The following is a 15,425-nucleotide window of genomic DNA, read 5'->3' as shown; positions in this document are numbered from 1 at the left end:
TGGCTAGGGGAGAACCAGCTAGATATACGGCCATGAAGCATGGTAGGTTCCCCGTTTTCTTAATGTCGCGTGAATCGTGGCCAAGATCATTAACTATTTTTAGTTTCTACTGCTGTTCTGAAATTAGGGTGTCCTTGCCATCCTTGGAATCATGAACAAGTTCATGAACTCCGATATCAAAACTAGAGATGCATCCAAATTCACAAAGTTAATCATGTTTAGCACAACTCCCAAGCACATTATTAAAGATTGAGAAGCTGATCTAAGACTCACGTATCACCATAAAATAGAATATTTTACAAAATATCCTCATTTTTTTTTGCTCTTCTTATATGCACAAAAATAGCACCAGTGTTTTTAGCGTTCCTCGTGATGTTTTTAAAAATAATTTAATATTTTAAAAATATAGATATCACGATATTTGCCACCATATAGCTTACCCTGCCTCTAAAATTAACTTGGCATGCGCTGGACAAAACAAACTTTGTTATTCTTTGAACTGTACATAAATGATGAGTGGATTCTTGGTGACTAGTGATGACGAGATCAGCTTATAAATTATGATCTGTTTGGGTCTCACATTCCACAAGACCAAGTTTGTGATCTTCAAAATTTCAACTAGTTCAAGTAGCAAAAACTTATCCTTGAGAAAAGTTGGCAGTTTGTACTATGGTTAAGTAAAAAAAATTAAAATTCATTTTTCAAGTTACAGTTGCTGCCCATTAGTCATTTTGTACATGTATAAACACTATTACAAACTCTTCAGTTCATGAACTGGGTCATATTTCATATGATGCCAAACACATAGATTGGTTACTTTGAAGTCATATCATGATTAGTCAAGGAAAGAAAAGGATATTTCAACATGTTCTCTTGTGTTGGTGTATGTGCTTAATTTTTTGCTTGTGTAAGCATCTTGTTGGTAGCCCTTTGATGTGTGTGTGTGAACCAACAAATGACATCTAACCACAATGATTTCATTGTCGCCTTGCCCTAAAGAAACAACCTACATAGACTACCGACAATTTTTAATAATCTATGGATTATATTTTAATCACATGTAATCTCATCATTTTCATGATTTTTGAATGAGCATAAAATGAGGGTTTGACGGTTGGCTATTCCTCAAGGGCGTCTTAAATGTGAAAATATGTGAGGTGGGTGGGCCATTTTGCTCTAAAGGTCCGTTGTAAGTATGCGTGTGTTTTTATTTCCAAAAAAATGTGTATGTTTTCATGCATGGTCTACAATAATCCATATTTATTTATTTATTTATTTATTATATACTAATGAAGCTGCCAAAATATTGAGTGGAAATCATCTTTGTTTCCTAATTTTTATTTTTATTTTTGTTGATCAGATGTTATGGATGTGATCTGAAATGCTTGTTTAATAGGAAATTGGTTTTAAATCTTTTGACTGTACCATGCAACCAAGTTTTTCAAAGGCATCAAAAATCAACGGCCCACAATGCACACAACCGTCCATGTATACTCAAGTGCAATGCACTCAGTTACGTTGATTGTTTGATCCAATGTTTTAGCGTTAATTCAATATTCCTTTCCTTGGGAGTAGTGAAATATTCCCTTATGAAGTTTCCCATCCATTCATCTAGTCATTTATGTTGTCAGTGCGGGCAACAAGGTCTCCACTGCCACCCCGTCTCAAAAACTTAACCTTCATTTTTGGTTCATCCTTGTGGTGAGGGAGACTTTGGACGTTCACCCCCGCTGCATCTGAAAATAATTATCCTGGTCCCCATCCCTGCCCCCCCCCCCCTCCACCCCTGTCCCTGCCCCCACCCGGCTCCGCCCTACCTCAGTCCCAAACTCAAAATGGGGTTTTTTGTTGTTTTTTTTTTCTATTTCGCCATTGGAGAACTCACGATTGACAACGATGCATATTATCTTGTTCAAAGTAGATTTTTGTGATGTACATGTCCAACAAGTTTTGAATTGGATCTCATTAATGGTGAGCTAGAAAACTAAGTTGTATGTGTTGTTTTTACTTTTCTCGTATCCTTACAATGTTGGAGGCTGCTGTTATACAAGATTATTTATTTCACACTTTTGAAACAGCCAAAGAATTGATAGATTCCAATGGACATTGGTATGCAGCTGCAGAGCCGTACCTGTGTTTTATGGGGCCTGAGGCGGAGGAAAAAAATGGGCCCCCTATTAATAGTAGGAGTTCGGGGGCAGCACCTCCAATTTTTTTTTAAAGAATCAAAATAACAATAAAATTTGCATTCACATTAAACAAATATAATATTTCAAATATTTATATTATATTAAATAAAAATAGGAGAGCTCTGGTCTTAAAAATGGGCCCCTAAAATTTTTTTGGGCCCAGGGGGCCTGAGGCCCAAGCCTCATTGGCCTCTTTACAGGTCCGGCTCTGTGCAACTGATGGTTCATTTATCTCAAGAACTGCTAGTGTGCTTCCTTGGATACCACAAACAAGTGCTTTTGATGCCTCTATTTCTTACATATTACTTTGTATTTACCTATTATATCAATTCCATTTAATGTAAAATTTCAAATGGCACCTAAAATTTTGATGTCTGCAAAAAAAAGGCAGAACTACATTTTGCAGAGTTCATTAAAATAATTGACAGCTTATCTCCATTAAATTTGACATGATATAGATGACAAAAAATGTCAAGACATTGAATTTTACTCCTACGACAGTATTTCCAATACATGGGTTGCAACCTTGACTGATTAATGTTAACTTGGATTAATAACTACCTGAGTTATATTGATGGAAGTCTTTTTTGTATCATGCGATTTTAAGGCATCACAAACTTGGATTCAAAAATTCAACAGCTTCTAATATTCAGCTTTTAGTTCACATTCTGTCTTGTGCATCACTTATAGTGTAATAGGCTAACAACAGCCAACACACATTGGAATTTCAATGCAGAGAGACTTGAACCATTTCAGTCAAATAACAAAATTTCCTTGAGGATTTCAGAAAATATTAGCAGAATAAGAAATCTAGCAAGCAAGCTCATAAGAACAATCTAACAGAGTCCCTGTACAGGCTGTACTTAAATTTGTTACCTTCTCTATAGAAACTTAATATTAACATGGTTCTCATAAGCCACATAAAGCACTTATCAATAATTATCTATATAATTGGGTGTAACAATGTGTAACCATATTCCTCTACTAAAAAAGAAAAAATTCACACTTCAACAATAATTGCAACAATTCACATATATAGCATGCATGCATTGATGTATCCAAATGAATCGATATAGTACCACCCAAAACTAGGTTAATCAACACAATACAAACAATTCATTGGATATATGTATGGTATCAATTGATGAAGAATTTGTTCAAAAGAAATTGACTAGTTTTACTATTACAACAACTTGGATCATCAGAATCTGAATTGCTTTTTGAACTACTGTTGAACTCTTTCTTCTTTGGCAATGAACCATTCTTCAATGCAACTTGAGGTGGCTTCTTAAATTGAGCAGAAGCTTTTGTTGTGGATTTAAGGTCCTAAAAAATTCATAAGATTTAATGCACATATCACAATATGGAAGTAAAGAATGATGAATCTAACAACATACATATTATTCTCTAAACTAAATGACATAAATTCAAGAAAAAATTCTAAAAAATTGTTAATAAACTTGCAAATAAAGAATTACTATTAGCTCATTAAACTCTAACTATCATCAACATTGATAGCATTTGTATCTTCTACTTCACTTTCCTATTAACCAAACAAAATAGATTTTGTCAGCAAGTGATAGTAGCAGATAAAAGAGTGAGCAAAGATAAAATTCACTGCATCCATATCTTTCAAGAATGTGTAACACCATGGATCCTTCGATGATGATGAACCTATAAATAAAAACATAATGCATTAGTTACACAATATAACATAAGCATTCACTAATTATAAAATTATTATTTCATTACCTCGTGCTTCAGCCCACAACCAATTTTGAGAGCACATCAAAGCCTCTATTATAGTTGGAAGAAGTCTGCTATGATGTGGACTCACCACCCTTCAGCCTATACTAAAAGCAGACTCTGAAGCAATTGTGGAGATAGGAATATCAATTATATCCTTTGCAATCTTCGTAGAAGATGATACTTGGGACCACTTGACTTTCAAAAAATAGTATGTCAAAATTTGTAGTTCTTGGCATAATCCCATCTTCTAAGTAATGTTCCAACTCTGATCTCCCATTGCTTTTTTCATATCTTTAGATTGTATAAACTTATCAAAGTCAGAAAGATCATCAATCAATGGACATTTGAATCCAATACTTGATTGAGGAGGAGAAAGTTGAGGTTCATTGGAGTTGTTTTCTTATTTTTCATATTCACTAATCAACTCCAAACAACGATTATTAATCCTCATAATTTTATTTAAAGCCTCATTATCTCCATAAATCTTCTTGTAATAATACTCCAACATGCTCAACTTGTATCTTTGATCTAAAACAGTGGCCACTCCCATAATACCATGGATCACACTCAAATACTTATTAATTTATTGAAATATACATTTGATGGGCAGCCTCTTTAAATCTTTATATTCTCATAGGATATGATGTCCAATAAGCAACACTATCACGAATTCTTTCAATTCTTTCTCCAATCACAACCAAACCATCTTGAACAATAAAGTTGAGAATATGTGCATAACAATGCATATGAAACAATCGCATATATAATATTAATGAACCAAATGAAAGTTTATCTAATAAAATATCCACAACTGCATCATTAGTGGTACAATTATCCATTGTCAAACTTATCAACTTCTTATTAAGGTTTCACTCGAACAAACAATCCATCAAACACTCAGCAAGAACTTCCTTGGTATGTCGATAAGGCATATATAAAAACCTGAACATAATATAATGAAGGTGATTAAATATTGATATTGAAAAAGCATGTTAGTAAGGATTGAAAAAAAAAAGGATCGACATTTAACAAGTACCTTATGATTCGACTTTGCAAGCTCTAAGAAATATCAATGAAGTTTGCAGTGATAGCCATGTATCCTTCTTTTGATTGGTAGATGACCATATGTCTATAGTGATAACAACTCTACTCTTAGTTTTTTTTAACAACTTCATTGTCTTGTCTTGTTCCACATTATAATTTTTTTTAATATCTTTCTTCACGGTGTTTCGAGTAATCATTTTGAACAAGGGTTGAAAAGTATTAGAATATTTTCTAAACTCATAATAATCAATCATACTAAGAGGATATTCATGTAGAATAATCATCATAGCAAGATCCCTTCTCCCAGCATCTTGAACAAATTGTCAATTCTCTATTGTTTTCTTGGTATTCATTGTAGCTTTGTTTGTAGTCAAAATATATTATTGAATATTATTATGCCTCAGCCTAGGACAGATCTTAATATGATCATGCAAATGAGTAGTTCTAGCCTTGGCACTACCAGCAAGACATTTATGACAATGATTACACTCCAACTTATCCTTTCCACCAATCTTTTTCTTAGTGAAATGTTTCCATACAACTGATTTATGCCTACTTGTCTGTCCAAGTGCCAATGTACCCCAATTAGTTGATTGATCTTTATTATCTTCTATTGAAACATGGTTGCTATCAACTAGTGTTATCGAAGCTTGAGACATACTATGAGAAATTAAATTCTTGGTTCTTTGTTCTTGGTCCTTGGTTTTTGGTTCTTGGTTCTTCATATCAAATTATAGCACACCAACTTATAGATCTACAAAACATTCACAAAAAATTAACATACATATAGCAAGTTTACTAAAATCTGGTTCAAAATAAGAGATGAAAAATTGAACGTTAACAACAGGGGAAAATGAAAAACATCAAGAATGAGCTAGTGAGTAGTGACAGAAGCTCGATGGAAATTTAAGAAAATTAATTTTACAAAAAATAACAACAAAACTTTATGTTAATTTAGTATGATGGAGAAAAACACCAAGAACTTATGAAAATTTTGATTTGAGCATAGCTCACATGTTTGCATGAACGTGTCACACACACATCCCACAAAAGCTAGATAGATTCATAATATCTTGATTTAAAGATGACACAAAAAACTTTTTGTAATGAAAACCTATAATCCCAACACCTTATGAAGCAACAATTCATGTCTTATAACTGATCATTACCATGGATGATATAATTCTAACCTTTGAGGGTGCGACACAAAGTCGGTAACCTTTCAAGAAGGTATGTTCTGATAGCAACTCCAGAGTTTTTTTTCACTCTTGTCAGATTATATTTCAACAAATTTACCAAATCAATTACATCAAAAAATAAAATGTTGTATGCTGATAAATACACTTGCATGTAAAATTCCCAAGCATATTGTCAAACCCATTCCTGTAGACACCCAAGATAATAAAAAAAAAACAAAGACAACAACACAATAAACAAAAGCACAAAAAATCCAAAAACTGAAAAAAAAAAAACACTAACATGTCGAATCCACATAGTCACAAACCAGCACATATCATGGTCAGTATTTTCTAATTTATTATGGTACACAAACCCCCCAACCATAGGTAGTTTACAACCCCTCTAATACAAGCAGAGGATTCTAGCCAAAGAGACCCCTTGCTATTAGGAAAATACAAAAATTTGTTCCTTTAAAAACAAAAATCAAGAATCCAAAACCAAAAAGAAAAAAGGAAGGAAAATACAAAAATTTGTTATTAGAACAGCTAAAAAAAAACATGCCAAGAAAAAGACAATGAATATTGAAACATGCCTCATGAACCAAGGATCCCAAGCTTCAACTAAATTTAAAAATTGCCCATGATCTAGAAGGAACCAAAAACTTTTGATTCTAAACCCAAAATGAAGCAATCAAAATAATTTAGAGAAGATAAAAAGCGCCCCATTCACAAACCCAAATCATGAAGAAAAATTCAAAAATCACAAGACAGGTCATCTCTTCCACATTTTCACAACTCAATCACGAAACGTAGCTCTAGAAACAATTGAGATCGGGGCCTGTTGAGAGAGAGAACAGGGGTGGGGGTCTACGATATAGGTGGCTGGAGGGATTCAACGGTGGTGGACTCTGCTGAGAGAGAGAGATCAGCTCAGATCAGGTGCCAGAGACTATGGTAGCTAGCGATGATGGTCATGATCGACTGACGGCTATGGTAGATAGAGAGAGGGTTGGTCCCGATCTATTCTTCGAGATGGGTGCGATGGAGGTGTCTGGCACCGATGGTGGATGGAGAGAGGGTCAGCGATGATGGTCACCAACGATGATGGAGAACCATTATTGTCGTTGGTGGACAAATCTGGTGCCAACGATGATGGTCATCGATGGTGGACAGAGAGAGGGCCATCGAATATGATGCAGGGAGAGAGAGGAAGGTTTGAGAGTGTGCGGGAGAGAGAGCCAAAAAGGTAAGAAACAAATTGTATGAAAAGGAGCCGAGCCCTAACATGTGCAGTAACCCTAATACATTAACTTTGAACCCCAAGACTTGTAGCAGTACTTCCAACTTAAGATGTAAACATTCAAATACAAACAAAATCAACTCAAATCACAAAGAACAAATTTAACATTGTCAAACTGATTAGGAGATCTTAATTCTGCCATATGAAACCAAAACTTGGCAATAATACTATTCTTTCTACACAGAAGAAAACTCCCATTTTAGAGTCATTATCTTTCCACTATTAACCAGACGTCACCATCGTTTATGACATACAAAAAGATTTGGAAACATGCATTAGCAAGATCTTACCAGCATTAACTAGAAAACAATCTTGCAGCCAGATCAAAGGGCTTCTAGCTGCAACTTCTCAGATTCTGCTACAGATTCATAATCTACCTTCTCTCTTGAAACACAGAAATAGAAAAATAAGGATCACAACTTTGGTATTAGAGACACTGGAGAAATGGTATAAAAGAAGAAAAAGCAAATTTACAGACATGGAAAAATTAAACCTAGAGATTAACTCAGAAACCAAAGATCTAGATAGGTAACAACTATCAAAATTGTAAGAGATGGCTTAAGTCCTTACGGAGCTAACACACATAATATGAATGAGAGAGAAAAAAAGAGCTTACCAATATTTTTGTCAAGTGTCTTTATGAACTAATTCAAAGTAGGAGGAACCTTCAAACACTGCTTTAGAATCAAACCACATAAAAAGAACTATTCCAATGAACAAAAATCATCAACTATTCCAATGATAACGAAAATCATCAGCAAACCATAGAAAAAGAAAAGATAACGCAAAGAATCCTAATCTTTAAACACTAGCAAAACAAAAATCATCATGATCCCCAAATCTCTCTCTCTCTCTCTCTCTCTCTCTCCTCTGGGTGGTGACTCTATTTTTTATTGATACGATTTAGGGTTAGTAAGTTAGTATATATTATTGTGATTTTTTGTAATTTTATTAGTTAGCTTTAGGTATTTTAATAATATTATTAACGGGGATGGGGATGGGGCAAGGCGGGGTGGGGGAAAGTGTAAGTCCATCCCCGCACGAGGATGATTTTTAACTTTCATCCCCTTCTCCATCCCCATTTCATGCCCTTCATCCCCGGTCCAAACGAAGTGAGGCGGGGTGGGCCCCCATTTTCTTCTGGTCCACTGCCATCCCTATCCACCCCCGTTGTGGTTCTCTTACTCTTTTGTTGGATTATGATGGGGCTCTCTCCATTTTGTGAAAGTTTATACAAACTACTTTTAGCACCCTTATCTTGAGTATTTGTCATGAAGAGCTATCATCTTTACACCCTAAAGTCTATGGTTCTACAAAACACATTCATTGTTAGGTTCTCAACTTATTGTTGCTTTTTCTTTTTAAAAGCCATATTGCAGGGAACTAGTTTTGGGCAATTTATTTTGATATTCACTATTTTTTGGTATTTATATCTCATTGTGGAAGTTTCAACTTAACATGTTTTTTCATTTTGGAGAGACATTGTTTTGTAGTTGACATGAATCTTGACAAATGTGCCGGTTAAGAATTTTAATGAGCATGAGAGTTTGATTAAGGGTTATAGGGTTTTGACAAATTTCAACATCACAATCAACATGACATATATATCTTTTAGTGGTGGTTGTTTTGTATATGGTAGCTTTTGAGTTGAGTTCTATTCCAATATCAGTTGTATTATTTATAATTGAAACTCTTTAAATGATGTATACTTCATTCTAGTTTTTGTCTCATATTTTTCAATATATTATGTAATAGATCATGATGGAAATAAAGTCGTGGATGGAGAGGTCACCAACAGAATTATACAAGTTAATTTATAGAAACCACCTTAATTGGAATAATGATGTGCTATTATTGTCTATACTTTTTAGTTAAGTTGTTCTAGTTCTTTTTTTTTCTCATTTCTCTGTATTTATTAGTTCTAAAGAAAACAAGTATATATGAAAATTTGAGTTAATTAAATGTTGTATTGTGACTTTACACTATTAAAAATAATTTCAACTCTTCCTCCTTGTTGCTTTAGTCAATGTTCATATAATTGTATGTACTATGATAATCGTATAATAATCACTAATATAAAATAATGCACATTTTAGACAAAAATCTGATGTCATATTGCCCTTTTTAGAGGATTTTTCTCAACAAATCCGCTTTCTTATTTTAGTATGTAAAAGTCTCTCTCTCTCTCTCTCTCTCTCTCTCTCTCTATATATATATATATATATATATATATATATATGTATGTATGTGTGTGTGTGTGTGTGTGTGTGGTTTTAATTCCTCTATTGATGTAAATTAGCATCTTCTTTCCTCTATGGCAATAAATTACCATCTTCTTTCTTTAGAAAAAGTTAATATAAGCTTAGGTGCATAAAATCCAATACTTTGATTTCTATTTGTCATCCTTGGTCTTTAATATTGGCTTTTACCTAGTTGGACCAATGTATTTTGATTTAATGCATTTTGTTTAATCAACTCTAAAAATAAATTAGTAAATTATGAAATTTTGTGTTGAGTGGATTTTCTTCTAGGTATCATAGTAAGTTAATCAAGCTTCTTGGTCATTTGCAATATGAGTAATGATTTTCCAAAAAATACTAAAAGTTTTTTTTTGCTTGCAAATTGTGACCTAATCCACTTAGTTCTTGGCTCTATATTTTTCTTGGTTTTTTTTTTGAAATGGGTCAGATATGGATTTGGTTAGATTTTTTATTAAGTGGGCCTGATTTTGAATCCAAATGTTACATCGTTCACATAATGAAGTTTTAAGTTTGGTTAAACTACAAGATGTTATGGATTTAAATTAGCTGAGAACAAGAATAATTAATTTATCAATGAAAGACATTAATGGGTCTGAAGTTTTAAGTCTAGTTAAACCATAAGATGCTATGGTTTTAAATCCGTTGAAAACAAGAATAATTGATTTATCAATAAAAGTCATTAATGGGTCTAGTTAGACATGATGTTGATGATTCTAACCCAGATTGACATGCATAGTTGTTTGACATTGACTTGGATCCCAAAAAATCTAACTATATTTGTTTTAAAACCATTACCTAGATCTAAAAATATAGATTGGACCTATTTTAGTCTTGGGTTAGAGCTAAACTTGTTTGCCTCTTTGTTTTATGAAGTTTCTTTTGATATGACTAGAAAATGTAATGCTTGCAATTAAAGCAATTGCTTATGTTTAAAAGTTTGTTTTGGTTCTTCTATTTATGCTTAGTGTTATCACTCTCATGGAGTAGTTTGGTGCATGAAAGATTGATCTTGGTTCGATATCTTAATCCAACAAATTTTGTCATAAATGCAAGAATTGACAATTGTTTGAGTATTGTCATCATTTTTTTTATCTTTTATACGTTTGTATTTGTAGATTATATTTATGTTCAATTTTAAAGGTTGGTATTTATTGCACATATAATATATTATCTTAATATATCATATAAGAGTTCTAAAAAATATTGTGTATACTTTGATTTATGTGCATTTACAAAAACTGAAACTTTGGTTCACTCCTATCCACCTCCCAAAAAATTGAATCCATTTAATTTCATACTAAAAAATTGAAAAAATAATCAATCATGAATGGTTGGGTATACAAGAGCAGGTTTGTGAATCAAAATTAAGATTGAAAAGAATTGAGAAAAGAGCAGTAACTTGACTTAGTATATGATATATGATTAACTCTTTATTCAATGCATATGTATCCATACATCATTTTCCTTATATATGAGTTGCCAACAAATCTATTGTTCTTTGTGCAATCTCTAATATTATTTTTAGGAGTTTGAAATAAACTAAAATCTTAATTAAGGATACAAATCTCATCCCTTAACTTACCTAATTTATATCAAGTTGACATTTGACATCTTTATTTGAACTATTAAGTGTCACTGATTCTCTTTCACTTTTCTAAGGTTTCATTTAACATGATGCATAAAGCACTCCAAATACCATGAAATTAAGAAAATTAATGCACTAACAAATGTTTATTTTCATATTATAGTTGGTTATCTATTTCTCATTAGTGATACATACAAAATGTCAATTAGATAATACAAGCCTCCTAACTAGCATGAGCTAAAATAGAAATGACAATCTATAATGTTGCTTAATTCATCACATATTTTTAAATTCTATGCAACAAGTCTAAGCTCATTAATAGTGTGGTTGATGACTTAACAAACATGTACAATCAAGCTATACCACATGTTCGTGTTTTAGATCTCAAATTCTATTATGAGTTTTAAGTTGGATTATGATCTAGAATCAAATATATTCTTTAAAATTTGGATATGGTATTAGGCCAAACTTGTCTTGACCTGTAACCAACTCATTATCATCCCTAATATAAACCTATGATCTCTCACGCTTTATTTTATTTTTAAATCTATTATTGATGTATTGGATAACATGACATCTCAAACAACCAATAAATACACAAATTAAAGAATGGTATTAGAAAAAAATGACCATCTTTTAATATATTTAAAATAAAAGATGACAAAAAAATTATTTGGGCATAGTTTTTTTTTACATTGTAACTAAAACCTTTGAAGCAACAAATGATTGACATCATTTGTCATTAAAGCCTCATGAAGAAGAGCTTTTTCTATACTATTTTTGTTATTTTTTACTATTTGCAAGTTCTATCACGAAATTCATCTAGCTAACATCTAGCTCTCTTAGACAAAACTGATATGCCAATTAGGATTCTTTATGAAACTTGCTAAGACCCAACATTGTAAAATGTGATGGTTCTTATTTTGTTTGTGATCACGCTAATGCCCACCATAAAATGTGAAAAACATTAGTAATTGCATAAAAAATAAATTTGCATTTACTAATCCTAGTTTCCTAGAAAAAAAATCACCATTAAAATATAAAGATAAATTAGGAACAATCTTAAGCAAAAATTAACTCTCAACTTGTCAGAATAAGATCAGAGAATACAACTCTTTTTTTTTTTGAAAGGCAAGTTGGGGTTAGGTGAACCCCTACCAGAACAACAGTTGCCCCATGTGGTAAAGGGATTCAATCTTGGGCCTTCAGCTTGACACAAGAACCCCGCTTACCACATGGGATACCACCTCGATGGTATCAGGGAATACAACTTGTCCTAACTTATCAAAGAAATTTACATCAAACCCCTATTTGTCCCTTTGAGCACACATGGATGAACTACCAAGATTAGTCTTATCCAAAGATAAAATTAACACCATATCCATCTCTTATCAAACTCCGCTGAAAGTTAAAACATGTTAACTTTGAAAATAAGCCCCAAACCAGCCTATTTCAACATTGTTGATATAAAGATTATCTTTTAAGGTTGTCTTCTTCAGCTAATATACTCTTCTTTTATTGAAAACTTGTTGCATTGCATGAAGGGAGCTTCATGTTGTGGTTTTTTATATGTCAATTGAAACCAATACTCATAATGAATGCCCTAGAAAAATATTAATCAGTTTCATAACATCAAAACATGATTTTCTCAATAATAAAATTTTGATACATTGTGGACCGTTTAATTTTGAAGCCCTTAAATAATCAACTTATACAATGCATTAGGCAATCTAAGACATGTTTTGACCAAACAAACCATGTTGATCATGTTTGTAGGGTTTGATCCACACAAAAAAACACAAAAATATGGATATGGTACAATAAAAGGTAGCCAATACCCCCCCGGCTTACACACAAGGTAGCTACCTACTCCCTTTCAAGTGAATGGCCCAATGGATGCGCATACATTGTGCAAATAGTTGACCTTTTGCAATGGTGCTAAGTGCCCTCTTTTCCAATTTTTTTAGGAGAGCAGACACATGGTGAACATACACACCCACCGGGGGTATGCAGCTAAACCCTGATGTGTGTACCTATATATATGAGATTTAAATTTAATACAGATTGTAGATATAATCTAGTTGAAATCTCACAATGCAAGTTGTTTTGGCTAAATTTGGCCTCAGAAATGTGTTTAATATGCTTGATGTAGTGAGTAATGACCCTTGGATCATGTTTTTTCAATAAAAAAAAATTAGTCATAAAAATCTATGCATTTGCAACCATCTATTTTTGCATTACAGGAAAAACCTATGCACATGTTAGATTTTAGAAATTCAAAAGTTGGTTCTCACTGAAAACAACATGTAGATCAAATCTATAAAGTCATTTGGACAAAAAAACAAAAGAAAAAGATAAATGAATGAAGTTTGCTAAGTTGCTTGCATATACAAATGATTATATCAAACTTCAACCCACACACACACACACACATATATATATATATAAGAGGGCTAGCTGCCTATCCTCCAATTAGGTGAAACCCCCAATGGATGCACATGCAATGGACATGGAACACTTTGTTTTAGCTAAAATGGGCTGTAGTAGTGTAATGATCCCAACTAACCCTAAAAAAATAGTATTTTTTTTTTAAATAATTACGAAAACTCTCCCAAAGATCTGGAGTACATTACAGATTTAATATAACTAAACCACAAACCATTCTATGACTTGAATAATCTCGAAACTTCATTAATTTAATCAAAATGTCTAGAATATAAAAATCAACTATATCAATCTCATGCCATCCTGTTAGAACTCAAACACCATCACAAGTCTCTCAGCCTCCAGCTAGCTAGTCCAAGATATCACTGAGCATCTGCACTTGTAAAATAGTTTTAAAAAAATGGGTAAGAATTGAAGTCCTTGTACAAATTCCTCTAAAGATTCAAATAGTAAAAGAAATAGCATAAATCAATTCATATATAAATTTCAAAGGAATATCACAAGCAATAACTTACCACAATTATTTTACCATTCAAGTATTTAACCAAATATCATACAAAATCAAATATCATGTAAAGCCAAATATGCATAGATGCATGAACTAATGCTGAACAGTAAAAATATGCACGATTCAATGCACATGCATGAATAACTTATTAAGTTATTTATCAAAGTTGTTTTTGCATATAAAATACACACAAGTTTAATTTTCACTTTTTCTTAAACCCGTGGATACTCAAAACAGACACAATTTTCGAAGTTCAAATTAGATTATCAGTCATAACTTAACATATAATTTGTATTTTAAATGAATGTGTTCCACACTTTTTCTTGACCGATATCAGAAATCTTTACCTAATGTCGAGGCATCAATGAAAATCCTCAACCATTGATATCACTTTCTTGGTATACCAATAACTATAGTTGAGTCAATAGTACCACCCCCCGGCAAAGTGGCTCAAATCTCCCTAAAACTGTGGTCGAGAGGTGAACCACCACATTGGGTTCTGGGACATAATTACACACGAAGTTTTTGTATCATCATGGTCCCTCATAACTGCTATCCAAGATTCTCACACTATAAAAGAGACATAAAGGAAGAGACTAATTACACTGTTTGGTCTCTTTTAACATTTCAAAACAATTTCAAGTTCTTTACGCAAGAACTGTTTTGCAAATCCTCATACAAAAACAATTTTGGGCCTTGGCCTTCATAATTTAACAGTGTAATTAAATTTACGAAACTAATATTTTCTAGAAGTAGATTTTTCAATGCATAAATAAAATCAATAACATTGGAGCAACATATGCTCTTAGCTTATACGACCCTCAGTGGTTCAGATCTGACCACTTACACATCTCAAAAGTAATTTATGCAAATTGCCAAATTTCAGTGAACATAAAACACACACAATTTTTAAACATCACATTTTTAGATCAAAATAACACAATCCAATGTTTAATCAGTAGCAAAAAACTATGTTAAACACATCTATGTAGTCGGATTCATAGTGACAAGTATCGTATGATTTATGAAAATCTCATGATAATATCGCGATAAATTGCTTGAAAGTTTAAAACAACAAATTCTCGTGAGATTTTCAAAATATCACAAAAATTATGAAAAAACATAAATACCATGATTTAAACGTGATATTTATGTTTTAAACGACT

This window comes from Nuphar pumila, chromosome 5 (assembly GCF_984573655.1).
Source record: "Nuphar pumila chromosome 5, dmNupPumi1.hap1.1, whole genome shotgun sequence".
NCBI classification, from domain to species: domain Eukaryota; kingdom Viridiplantae; phylum Streptophyta; class Magnoliopsida; order Nymphaeales; family Nymphaeaceae; genus Nuphar; species Nuphar pumila.
Note: the sequence above shows the minus strand (reverse complement) of the source record.